The sequence below is a fragment of the Carassius auratus genome, chromosome 41 (genome assembly GCF_003368295.1).
Source record: "Carassius auratus strain Wakin chromosome 41, ASM336829v1, whole genome shotgun sequence".
Lineage (NCBI taxonomy): Eukaryota > Metazoa > Chordata > Actinopteri > Cypriniformes > Cyprinidae > Carassius > Carassius auratus.
Genome location: NC_039283.1, coordinates 23,561,363 through 23,575,943, shown reverse-complemented (window position 1 = coordinate 23,575,943; position 14,581 = coordinate 23,561,363). Strand labels below are relative to the sequence as shown.

The window sequence follows — 14,581 nt, the reverse complement described above, 5'->3', positions numbered from 1 at the left end:
GAGACCAAAAAAATGATGTTTAAATTCAAATTAATTATTTATTACAAAAACAACACCTGCTAAATAAATAAATATAGCCTAATAAAAGTTCATAATAATAGTAATATTAATACAAATTTAAATAAATAAATATAAATAATAAATAAAAATGTAAACAAACAATTAATTTTGAGACCTTTTTAGGTCAGATTTTCTTAGACCAACTTATTAACAACTTGTTATATTAAATTACCAATATTTCTTGACTGCTAAAATCAATTGAAAACAGCACTAAATCTAGTTCTACAATATTAGAAATGCACTCTAAAGAGATAAAAAGTGGCCAGCCATTTCCAAAGTTACATAGAGCTTTGCTCTGTGTCTCACTTGCCACGCTGGCTCAGGGATTTAGCATTTAAGATGTAGTCAAGGATGCCAGCTGACATCCAACTCACACAGTTAATCCAATAACGAAGTCTAGTTTTCAGGGAAGGAGAGAGGATGCACACTAGTAGCCTTAATTAGATGATGCCAATGGAGAAGTCTGATTGGGGAATAACCAAAGAGGACACCAGAGAGCCTGTGAGACTGAGTGGAAGTGCTGTTTAAAAAGAGGAAGACAGAGGAGAGGAGACAGGTGGCGTTAACGCCGCTACTACGCAATCACAGGAGCGCCCGTCAGGAGGATGGAAAAAAAAGAGAAACATTTCACCGCTTGCAGAGAAGAAAGTCTGTTGGTGAGGGGACCCTAATCACATTACACTAGAAAACTTTTACTTATGGCTAATGGAATTCGTTTAAAATTGAACCATGGGGGCATAAGTACATTTGCATTGATCCATATATGTATAGAGCCAAAGTCAGTCTATCTATTTTGTGAGGGAATTAAAGCGGGTAAGCCCATAGAGCCAGACTGTATAATCCTATGTTAAAAGATCAATACGACCTGGCTCGCTCATAGGCCTTTTTTATTTGCTAAAACGCTTGTATGCGCGGGTGCGCGTTTGTCCGCTGTATATTTTGCCAGTGAATTCTTCTGTGTGTGGGAATTGGCCATCTCCCGTGCTTACCTGCTTGTTGGGTGGCGGCCCGGCTCTTTCATGGCTCTTTGGGGTTTTGCGCGCCTGTTAACGCCATACAAATAAGCAGATCTGCCCTCCGTTTATTTAGTCTGACACTTGTGACATCCATCGTCTATAAAAGCCCCTTGTGACAGCCCCGGCCCTTAAGAAGAACATAGTATAGTACCAGTGAGTTCAATTAAAACAGCACATTTTAAAAAGGCAATAAAAAGTACATTTAATAGGAAATGAAACATTTCAGTTAAAGGAAAAATGATGGAAAATATTGCATAGTAGCATTTCCAGTTTTACATGGGAAATACAAAGCACACGACAAACATGGCAACATGCCCAAATAATGATTTTTGTACTTTTGTAAAACTTATATTAATCTATACATTTATACAACATTTCAGAGAGAGTGTAAAGTGACAGAGTACAAAGCCCCACTCATACTAACGATTAAATGTTGCTGTGTTAATTTCTAATAAGCAGTCCTATTCTGAAACTACAACTGAAATAATAATAATAATAAAATATTTTTTAATAAAAAATAAAGCAAATAAAAAGAAAATAAGAAAAACAAAGTCACATCGCAAATCACTGTCTGCATGAATAGATGAAATTCACTAAGAAAAAAAGTGGTGCAACTTAATGAATTTTTAAAATGTACAGTAAGCAGAGAGAATCACCCACACACATCTGAACACACCACACATTCACACCTCGACAGGGTCATCCACCACTGTTCACCTTCCCACTATCACTAACGCTCCACTAAAATTAGCGACGGATGAGAACCACAGTGACATTCAGTGTGTCTGGCAGAAGGTAAATCTGATGACTAAGCAACCCAACTATGAGATTAGACCCCAGCTCTCGTTCCCTAAGTGCTACTCGCTACAAATGGGACCCTAAGAATATAATAACCTTACGATTGCTTTTATAGGGATTGAGTTATTCTATTACAAGAGCATGGCAGAATTGCACCTTTATCCTTATGACTGCAGCACATCTGGGATCACAGCCATCCTTCACTTGTCTGGAGTGGAACGGTGATGTTGTAAATGGCACAAGAATCTGCATGATAAACAAAGATAAATGTTATGCTAAAAATCTATATGAATTTTTAACTCTAAACAGAGGAAGAACTTTATATTTACCGTGCTGCTAGTATTGATAGAAAAGTTTAATCACAGTGACCTGTGCACAAATTGTGTGAAACTTATTTCCGACCATGGAATATTTTTTTAATAATAATAATATACCGGTATATATATTTTTTTCTTTTTTTTTTCACAGTTCTAACAATTTTACTTGCAATTCTTATTTTACATCTCACAATTAAATGTTTTTTCCCATGCAATTCTAAGAAAAAGTGTCAATTGTGCAATATTAACTTTTAATTCTGAGGGAAAAAGTCATTGCATGAAGGAAAGTCTTATTTCAAGTTGATATTTTGAGACGTCAGAGAAAACTAGTTTCTGTCATGGGATAAAAAATTGCAAGTTTTTTATTTTGCACAATTCAGATTTTTTTATACAGGTATATATCTTTCTGAGTTTACAGAATTGTGTCAGTATTGTGAAGGAAAAAGTCAGAATTGTGCGATAAAAATGTCATGCCTAAAATAATCCTCCATAGACAAATCTTAAATCGCGAAAACTCAAAAATGCCCCTATAATTTCCCGCCCCACCCCATCTCATAAAAAGGTCAGATATGGAATAATATCCCTATTCACACCCATAATGACAGCTCTGTTGCCCCCATACAGTTTAGTGAACCCCTGTGTGGTGAGTGTTGCCACCAAACCCCCTAATAGTATTTCAGAGAATCAGCAAACTGGACAGTAAAAGTGAAAAGGGTCTAATAGCTGATATCCCTCCAATGGCACTCCTCTTAACACATAATCCCTTTTGTCATCATCTAATGGAATCAAAGTGACAGGCCCTTTCCCAAACTCCCCCCACTCCATTTCAAAAACATTACTCGGCAAAGACCAATGTGACCATTTCCCATAAACTTACACTGAAAGAGGGACCAGAGCCAAAACTAGAGACCAAACATTAAAGAGAACTGGGCCAAAAAGCTGCTAGCAACTCCATTAAACTCCATACCAACACATTTCAACTCAGAACACCTTAGCAAACACTAAAAAGAAGCCCTAGGGTTGTGACAAGATAAACAATATTTATATTTTCTTCAGAAAATGTAGTAATTTTAATACAGTAGAATTTCCTTTATATTATATTTGGATTTTTAATCTATTGGAATTCAAATCTATATGTTTTTGAATAAATAAATAAAATAGCGAGTTGTTTTTTTTTTTAATATTTACGTTTCATTTGGTAAAGCGATTTACAGATGAGGAATACAGCAAGAATATATAATGATATTTCTTAACTATTTATAACAAATTTATATTTTTCTAAATTAATTTATTTCTAAATATATATCTATTTATTTATTGTAAATAGTTGTCAGACTTGCATTCTAAAGAAAACCTGTTATAAAGTCATAAAGTCATAGTACGTGAAGCAACTATTTCCAAAGGAAAGGAAATGTGATGAGGAGATGTTAATTGAAATGACTTGTTTTCCAGATATGTGTTGGTCTGATTATGCTGATGTCTATGAAGGGAAATTAATGGAGGCCTTATCGAACGATTTGACTTGACACGTCTCAGTCCTGTGGGTCCTGCTCGGGAATAATCATATCTGAATACAGTTACCCTTTATGCTACTAATCCCTTTAGTGGCTCATCAATAGCTTTCAAATGTGAGGAAAAGCTTGGAGTCTGAGGTGTTAAAAGTCCCGGGACAAGACAGGTGGAGGGGGGTCAGTGGAGTTTAGGAGTACCGATCCGGGGTCAATTACCCAGCCACAAAAAAAAAAAAAAAAAAAAAATTGTGGAAATGAGTAGAAATCATTTTCTGATATGGTGACAGATATCTCCTTGACCACAGGGGAAAATCCATACCCATGGTCTTCACGCTTCTGTCGGCCCAAGGTTTAGGTCATCCTCACAATGCCAGGATGCTGAGCTGTTTCAAGAGAAAACAGAGCATGAATCATCATGTATGGGAGTTTTGGCCGTGCACGAGGGTGGCGGGACAAACTGGTGACACCAGATGTGCTATTTTAAACATGCCACCACCAGGCAAAGGAAGAAGCGTTTGTATTTCATTCCAAATGTGCTACTGATGTCTTTTTCAGGAAAAGCCTGAGGAAATTAGTCTGGCAGGAAGCCACAGGGGTCTGACTCCCTTTGACACGGCTACTGGACAGAGAGCAGTGACCTGAGAGAATGATATCACATCAGTGACAGTATGTTTGAAAGAATCAAGAACCTTCATTTGACATTCCAAACTGACTAACACCTGTTTTCTTCTGTAGAAAACAAACACAGAATTTTCCTGCAGTTCTTTAATTATTAAGACAAAAAAACAAAAGAACTGTGTGGTGTGACATCTATATTGGAACCTTTCCATTCCACAAATGTTATTTAACATAGAAAGTGGTTCTTTAGATTATTAAAATGTACTTCACACTAAGGTTAAATTGGTTCTTTTAAGAACTGTTTCCTGAACGTTTCTTTAGGGACTCAAAATGGTTCTTCTATTGCATTGCTACAAAATGCCTTTGGGAACCATTATTTTAAAGATTCTTTGCAGTATTAATAGACAGAAAAAGGTGATATTAATAATGATGGTTGTCTCCAAATGCTTACGTTTATCAAACTCAGATTTCAGGTTGCAGAATTTAAATTGCTACAGCAAATATCCCAGTGTCTATAAATGGGGATTACTCTAACTTTCAATCATTTGCAGTTTATCAAAAACTCTTATAACAAAGAGGTCAGACCTGGAGAATTTACTATTAAAGGTAGTAAAACAGTAATATTTTGATATATCAATCCGATTTAAAACAACTGTTTTCTTTTCAAATATATTTTCAAATGCAAAGCTGAATTTTTTAGTATCATTACTCCAGTCTTCAGTGTCACGTGATCCTTCAGAAATCATTCTAATATACTGATTTGCTGCTCGAAAGCATTTCTTACTCTTATCAATGTTGAAAATGTTGTTGAAAATGTTGTTCTGCTTAATAAATAATATATGGAAAACAAAAATATTTTTTTTTTCTGGATCCTTTGATTAATAGAACATTTAAAAGAATAGCAATTACAACAACTCAACTCTTAGACACATAATAATGTATGAGTGTCACTGAATTAGATGTAAATGTTTCAAAGCTAACATAAATAAACTTGTGTAAAGAAAGTGTTATCTTTCTTTAAATTAAATGCCATTCGTTTTAATACTTTATCTAATGCAATGACATTTGTATATTTCAAGTGTGTCTTGCATGTCCAAATACTTTTTGTGGCCACTTGCATCTTATATTTAGTGCATAATGCACAGTATTTTTAAGCCAACCATTATCTTAAGAACATCTTTTATTATTACATTTCCTCAATGTTCCTCTAACATTCTGTGTCAGCTTCAGAGTAAATCAATTGACATTTTCATTTTGTTAGTTCCCTCAGAATCACACAGGTTCTGCTCACACCACATCCAGCAGCCCTTTAAGACTTACAATCATGTCTCCTTCAGTTTAGTCTCCTGGTCTCTTCTCGCCCCGCCAATTACAGCACTAATTTCCCTAATGGAGCATTAATGGACAAACAGGCCTCTGAGGCGATGAGGGAATAAAGCTCAGCATAAAGCGAGCGAACACAACACAAGCCTATTAGATTTCACAGACAATGGCACTGCGTAGCCTTTCCCGAGAGACAAACATTTCCCAAGTAGCAGTCACGGCTACTTAGCATGCGAGACGGGAAGGTCCAGGCTAGTTTGCATGTCACGGTGTGACCTTGGTGTGAGGTCCGGCTATCGATTGTGCTCTCCACATGCTCGCTGTCGTGTGATTCTCAAACGGCCGGTATCCAGTGTCTTCTAGTGCTTTAAGGACCAACGAGTTGATTTGCGTGGCGTATTAGGGAAAGTTAACTTGTGAGCTGTCGTATCCAGACAGCCGTGGGTGAGTAGGTTTTTATTAAAGATATGTGGTCTCTTGAGCTGATACAGTGTGTCGCATGGGAACGCTTTGAAGCTGTGCCCAATAACAGAGAGAATGCTGAAAGATGAGTAGTTGTAAAATCAGTTGCATAGTACTTAGATATTGCTATTACTGAAGGAAGGGTGTCAGGAAAGACTGAACAAAAAGATCACCACAGTGGCGCCAAGGACCTTTTCTTATCCTGGTCATTTGCTTTCACAAACACTCACTCTCTCTCTCTCTCTCTCTCTCTCACACACACACACACACTCAGACAGAGAGAGAAAGAGAGAGAGAGAGCTTTATCACTTTCAAACACATAACACAATTATGGTAAAAATCAACACAACCACTTATTTAGGGACAAACGTAAACATGTTTTAACACCACAAAATCTAACCTCTTTTAATTAAGCCAACAGATGCATTTATAGGCTAACACACACACACACACACTTTCCCTTTTAAACATGGTTAGAGCCACAGAAAATCTAATTACTACAGCCTTTGTGTCCTTGGCACACAAGTCAGTATAAAATACTGTGAAATTATACCGTAATGTAAGTAAAATATCCAGCCAAAAACATATTTGAGTGAAAGTAAATATGTTAAATAACTTCTGTAATTTTAGAATGATTTAATTTTCAAATAAATAAATAAGTATACATACATACATACATACATACATACATATATATATATATATATATATATATATATATATATATATATATATATATATATATATATATATATATATATATATGTATGTATATGTGTGTGTGTGTGTGTGTGCTTAAATAAATAAATAAATAAATAAATATGCATATTAAAAATATTTTTTATATGTAATATTTATATATATATATATATATGTTATTAATAAATCATCAAACAAATCAGTATATTGGTTTATAAAATATATGTATTTTTAATTTGATAAATAATATATAACTATTTGTTTAAAATTATTTATAAATTATTATATCAATAAGTGTGTGTATATATATATATATTTGTGTCATTGGCTTGTAACATCAGAAGGGGTGGTGTCCAACTGAAAGATGGTTGAAATAAGTTTGCTCAGAAAGACAACCATGAAGTTAAAGTTAAAAAAAGTTAAAACAACTTTAATATCAAAAGAAAGTCTAACATCTACTTTAAAGCTAATGACTCACGCTTTACACTTTTATTTATGCAAATGAATGCATTGTGTGTTAGATACCATGCATAAATAAATGATGTAGTGTAAAAGTAATGTGGGTGTTTTTACTTATGCTGACTCACTGGTACAACACTGTTTTCCATCGTCCATTATTTATTTGTTCACTGTCCAACCCAACCCAGGATTAAAAAATATAATAAAACAATTTTAATCATAAATATGATTCAGCAAAAGTGCAATTCACTTTCAGTAACAATCAAAGTACAAATCCCCCTTAAATACATGAAAAATACAGTTATTCAAGTACTTTATATCCCCGCTGGAGTGACATGTCTGGAAAGCATGAACTGTGGGCGGGAGGAAGGGGCGAAGGACAAGTTCAGCAGAAAGAAAAGAAAGCAAGTCAAGAAAGCAGTGAAACGCAGCCGCTCTAATCTCAAGTCTGGCTCCACAAACAGTTTGGGTGAGAAGCTCCAGAGGTCAGATGGACCTGGGATCCGAATCCACCTTCTGAGGAACAAACAGCAGCTCCCAGATGACATCATCTTGAGCGGAAGGAGAATGAGAGTCAATATGTAAAGAATTGGCTCGGAAAAAGAACCTCGAGTCCTGGTGCAGAAAGCATTGTCCAAGATTTATGTCCTAGTCTTCTAGTTCTCATGGGAACTGTTGGGTGTAATGCATTACAATAACTCATGTTTCATCATCCAGGCTTCTTCAACCTTATACATGCCGAAGATCCTTATAAGTGAGTAAAATCACCTCCGAATATGAACCCTAACCCTGCTCGCATACTTGGACTGCATGTTTCTCTGGCCCTGCTGTGTTGGGGGGTTGGCAGATAAGAACCGGAGCCAAAGAGTTATAAAGCTGAATGTCTGTTTGCATTCCTTACATCTCTCAGAGCCACCAACCACATGCATACATTATATTAGAAATAATTACAGTAGTAAAACATACATTTTCCATTCAGTTGTTGTTTCTTGCTCGTAACTTGAAGAAGTGGTGATAGCTGAATATAAATGGAAATAATAGCAACATGTATGTTGGCTATGAAAATCAAAATTTTGGGGCTATTGTTTTTTCAGTTTTATTATGATATTGCTCCGTCGCAATCCAAGGTTTTTAAATATCTACTGAATAGTATATTCAAGTATCTAAAGGACTTCAGACTTCAGACTTAATAGATCGGTGTGTAATTTGTCATTTTTGCTATGGAAAGACAATCCTTGGAACACTATGTGAGTTTGTGAGATTATGATTTTTTTCAGTAAGGAAGCCTTTTAAACATAATAACATAGAATACGCATTTCCAAAATGTTGTACTCTAGAACTTTTCATTTATCAAAGAATCCTTAAAAAGTATTACAGTATATATATATATATATATATATATATATATATATATATATATATATATATATATATATATATATATATATATATATAATTAAGCAGCACAGGGAGTTTCAACAATGATAATAAGAATTGGTTCATAGTTCTTTTAAATTGTAATATTTTTGAGTGTTTTAAGTGTATTTGTGATCAAATAAATGCAGCATTGGTAAGCATAAAACACTTTTCTGTTCTTTTGGTCAGTTTCTGTCTTCTGCAGACCACAGCATAAAACATTTATACATTTCTTTAGCCGTTTTTATACACATTCTGAAAGTCACTGCATCAAAAAGGCTGCTGCTTTTACACTTTACATGCTACTTACACTTTACATGCTTACATGTATGTGAGTGTTGTCTTAAACCTTTTTGCAACACTGTTTTGCTAAGGAACTGAAAGTGCCCTGTGTAAATAACCTTGTTAGTGCTCTCTTTTTCAGAACTTGACAGTTCCTCATATGGCCAGGAGCAAAAGAGCAGGCTACTTTCCTCTTGCCTAAAAAAAAACAAAAAACTTTAAGATATTTTTCTTTTGTTATCATTTACAAACCTTATGTCATTAAAGCTCGTGACTCTGCTGGTTGTACTTTTTTATGCAATTATAATGAACGGGGACTGAAGATTTCAGGATCAAACAAAATGACAGCAAATCACCTTAAGAGTATCAGTGTAAAAGTGGTAAATCTGACTAAAATGATAGTTTTGTTTGAGTAATAACAATTTTGTATTCATTGATCATTATACTTCTTCAATGACCAGGAAGCTGGTTCATTGATTCAATGAGTTGAACTCAAGAACCATATCAGTTTGATTCCTAAATGAATCATTCAGAGAGGTTTTGTGAACTAACAATATATCATATGGAATCATATAAATAGAAAAGAAATTCCTACATTTCACAACTAATTACAAAGAAATGTAAAGTAATACACTGAATTAAAAGAAATACTGAAAAGGCATTTTCTTGTAAAACCTGCTCCAATAATATTTATTTTACTTGCAACTCTGTTTTTACAACATTTGTGACGTGACATTAGGATAGTGACATATTTTTCACTTTTCTAGTGAAATATTCCTTTAAGAAATTATTTTCCACTGAGAGGAGGCATAAACCCACCACAATAAAGTGTCTGAACAAACAGAGGGGGAAAACTGTCTTGGAATTGCCAAAAAAACACAAGTGAAAGCTACCGAGTAATTATAGCATTTGGCTTTCCACGCTGCCCTGAGGACTCAGAAATCTGTGTTGTGACAAGAATACAGTTTTACCAATATGGCACACCTCTGAAACAAACCACAAAAAGTCATTCCTGACATGATGTTAATTGCTTTTAACAGATACGTCCACTCATAAGTGTTAGTTAACAGATATAAGCAAGCCATTTATTTTATTTCTCATAGTTAGAATTAACTTTTACATTTATATTCATACTGGAAGATAAGGTTAGACTTCAAACGTTCTTACTTTAATAATATAAATCACATTTCTGCTGTGCCTCAGGGGTCACTTCACTCTCAGTAAGAACATAAGCTACCCATGATTCCAACTGTCATCATTTCCATTTAGAGACTTTGATGTATGGAATTATGCCATTTACATTGACAGGAACAGAGTAATGACAGCTGAAGCTCTGGGAGGATTTGGAGACAATGATGGAGCACACTTTGCACTTTCTCATACAGAAGCATGGTTTACATTTCCTCTCCTCACTAAGAGCCCCGGGACAGGGCAGAGAAACTCTACTTTTGAGATGATCCATTTGGACACTTTGGTCTCATAAATTGTGGGCATTACATTACTAAATTCATACCAAAGAAATAGCACCTCAGGATCTGAGGAGTCTCCAATCTTTGTGTTTAAGCCAAAAACCAAATGTTACCTGCATGTGCGTGAAGCTAATCTGATATAATTCTGACACCTGGAGATTATGTGAAATTATGGAAAGAGTGTGTTGCATAAGCAGAGGTAATTACGTCTGATAGCCATCAGCAGGCCTCCTCTGTTAATCACCGACCAGTTGTGCCCCAATTACTTTACAGAGAATTTATATTTTTGGTAACTTTCACTTTTTTACTTCACTACATTCCGAACATAATGTCATACTTTTTACAGAAACATATACAATTTATAAAACACGACATACCTTGTTATTTTGAACTGATAAAACATTTTAATGCAAATTAAACATCGATCAATAAGTACAGTTACATTTAATAAAGGAGCACATTAAAAATCAATAAATGTTGTACTTTTACTCAAGTAATATTGAAAATTAGTATGTAATACTTTTACTGGAGTGATAATTTAATAAGGGTATCTCCTTTTACTCTAGTACTTGATTTGTGTACTTCGTCCATCACTGTTGACAGCTATAGTGTTTGAAATGGGCATTGCAGTCTGAATTCAAAATTCAATACTCACGTGAGTAATCAGATTGAGGACATGCAAGAGGAAAGAGTGCAGTTGACAATGGATGGCAACAAGCCTTACACTGTAAGTTTATGAGCTGTTTTATCTGCATTTTAACATCGGGTAGAATCCATGATCTCTGAGCCAGTTCGTTTGATCGCTTCCATGGCTGTATATACTTGTGGTTTTCCACAGCTGCCAACCGTGGCTGACAAAGTACTATTGGGTATATTTGCAGTGGGTGCCAAAACAAAAACAGACATTCCTCTTAGCTTAGATAGAATTGCAACTTTAGGTCATTACATGGTTGCCAGGATGTTTATAAGTTATACAAATGTTTGGGTTGCTATGCAGTTTTTAAGGTTTTTAGCAAAATGCCATGCATTTGTATGGACGTTCAGGGTTGTTAGGGTGTTTTGGTTGATTGCTAAGAGGTTGCTAGGGTGTTCTGGGTGGTTGCTAGAATACATGTTCTAAGGGAGATTCTGTTCTTTAGATATGGGGTCGGTTGTATAAACTGCTTAGACTAGTCTTAAAAAGTTTGTCATCTATTTTTTTTTTTCTGTAAGATTGGTCATAACTTTTTACAGTCAATTATAAAAAGGGAGAATGGTCTAATTTTAATCCAAAAAGTTGGTCTGATTACCTTTTGGCTAGCTACTAGTTGGTCAAACTAGTCTCATTAACAGCAGCTACGTTTATGCAACTGGTCCATGGATTGGATCTTTCCTTTAGTGTAACTATATGTTTATTTTTATTGAACCATTTTATTGTCTGCCAGGCAAAAATATAAATATCAGATTGCTGTAAATGATTTGAGAGTTCATTTATGTCCAGAGCACAGTGTTGGTTGAGTTATGAGCCGAAGTTTAATGCTTAGTGTTAGGGTTTTGTTTAAATCCACAACCATAAATATGTGCAACAGTAATAGTTACGTTTAGTAGAAGGACGACCATTGCTCTTGGTCAAGAGGCTTGGGCCTCTACCAATCACCACCGTTTGATGGAGTGATGCACAGCATCTATGCATGAGATAAGTTAGGGGTTAAAAGGCCTACTATATCATGTCCCATTATGCCTTGTGCTCACACCATGGCTTGCAGTACGAGTAAGCTAATGCTAAATTACAAAGATCTATGTGGGAAAAACTTTCCTGTGCACTCAGAAACATTGACACTAATATTCATTCACATAGAGACATAAACATCTGAGAGGTCAAGGTGCTCGTGTAAGCGCATGGACGTCACAGGTTTAAATATACCGTAAATCAACAAGGTGGAGACAGGCTTCTCGTCAAGTCCGCTTCATCATTTTAACTCCGCCCGAGAGGAGATTTACACCTTCTGGTACAAGGGACATGTTTACACTATACAAAATTCCTCCACATATTTATTACTAGCAGCGCGATCCCAGGTTCTTAAGTGTCTGCGAACAGTGGGAGATCGGGACAGAAAACAGAGCTGCCACTCTGCACTCGCCCCTAATCCTCAGGATCCTGCTCTGCTATCGAATGAGAGGGTCTGAATAGGGATTAGAGCTACATTTGAATTGAATATGCGAAGATACTATGTCAACTGACAAACCATATTGATGTTATCAAAAAATAACTTCTGTATCACTAGAACTTTTTTAGCTCTAGCAGATTAAAAATAAAAATAAAACATTATGCAGTAAGCAGTATAAACGTTGCACTGTTCAGTAAATTATAAGATAATTTTAGATGAATTCGGAAGACCATGTATATATGGCAGAAATGGTAAGAGGAATACAGTGGTTTTATTTCGAATCAGCCATTGACTAAAATTGCATTAAAAAAAGCACAGGTGAGGATGTTACGTGACCCCTGCAGGTAAAACAAGTGTTTCGGTGCTTATGCAATCATCTCTTTTTGTGGCATGTCAGCTGTGGTTCGGGGGAAGGAGGCTTCCAGAGGTTACCTGGAGTGATTCATGAGGACAAACAGCCCCCTCCCGCCTTGCGCTCACTCACACGCCTCTTCTAAATTTGGTGAGGAGAGAGGGAGAGTGAGAGATTGAGTTAAATGGAGAGAGAGATTGAAAGCGAGGGATGAAGATAAGTGGGACGGGATTAAGTTGCCTCGAGTCTGTCTGAGGGTCTACATGGCAGAATGGCAGCTGCTGAAGTGTTTATCAACAGAAGTCCCGCTCCGACGCTCTGTTTGATTTCAGCTGTATGCAGACAGCTCAGCGGTTCACACGCAGAGATTCATTCAATTATTATTTTTATTTTTTATTAATTACATTTGCTTTTTTTTAATTTGCCAATTAATTATTAGCTTTTATTAACCCCAGGGGTTTGTGAAATTTATTCATTTTTGCGTCAATTGTTGATCTACTTCATAGCTGGTGATTTAATCAGCTGGTCATGTGATCCAGACATGGTGGACTACCACATTGTAAAATAATATTGCTTCATCTTAATTGTATGCATATGTACTTAAAAGTAAATGTCAAAAGTACCATTCATTGCTAATTGTGTAAAGTTTTTAATGACTTACACTTAACTGAGACTGTTTTGAGTCTCTGTTTTAAGCTTTCAGGCAGCAGAGTGGCCTTATCTGTGGTGCCCCATGCAGTGCTCTGGGCTTCTGGTCCTGTGGTCAGTATGGACAGTGTCCATATAGTGGCATGCAGATCTCCATGGACCCTGCTGGGATAAGAATGGCAGCGGTTAGGTGTGTGATGAGGAAGGTGACAGGATCCTGTGTGAACTAACTGATAGAGGAAGCTATTCCTGCCCATTCCCACGGACCAGCCCAAAAAACATATGATGGAGTGTCAGGAACACTAGCAACACTGCTGACAATGCAGAAAGTGACAAGTGTGTTCGCTGTCACCTCTCTATAGGGGCAAAGCTAAGCCCTCATGTGTGTGTTTACATGCACTCGCTCTGACAGACATACACACATGCACCGCGGGCAGCACTGAAGCTGTGGTCGCCAATGGCTGTGCTACATCTCAAACTAATTTAATTGAGGTGCTGATGGCCTTTTCTGCACACTTTGATCATAAACCTTGAAGGAAACAGAACAAAGCACTGACAGGAAGACAGTCACTATGCGGCCAGTCGATTGCATGTGTATGTATTTCAAGGGGTTGTTTACTTAAAGAATAAGCACCTGTGAACTCTGCAAAAACACATTACTGTTAAAAAGTTCGGGGTTGGTAATTTTTTTTTTATGTTTTAGTTTCTTATGTTCACCAAGGCTAAATTTATTTGATATAAATACAGTAAAATAACAGTAATATTGGGAAATATTACACTATAAGAAAAGTCTGTAAAAAGAGTACACATGTTAATAGTGTTAATATGAAGTATATATATATATATATATATATATATATATATATATATATATATATATATATATATATATATATATATATATATATATATATATATATATATTTTTTACAGGTGTTTCACATGTTTTTTGATTCATGTATTGCTTTGTGTTTTAGGGTTAAAAGAAATGTCAGTGAACTTAA

The 14,581-nt window shown here is 35.7% G+C and overlaps 1 long non-coding RNA gene across 1 annotated transcript; it reads right to left on the bottom strand.

The window, feature by feature from the left end:
• Nucleotides 1–1,187: 1,187 nt before the first annotated feature.
• On the bottom strand, nt 1,188–14,288 carry LOC113059684 (uncharacterized). The gene is made up of 4 exons (XR_003278129.1): nt 13,591–14,288; nt 4,022–4,085; nt 2,031–2,120; nt 1,188–1,203 (listed from the first exon to the last, which is right to left on the bottom strand). It is a non-coding gene; the product is annotated as an uncharacterized LOC113059684 (long non-coding RNA).
• Nucleotides 14,289–14,581: the final 293 nt, after the last annotated feature.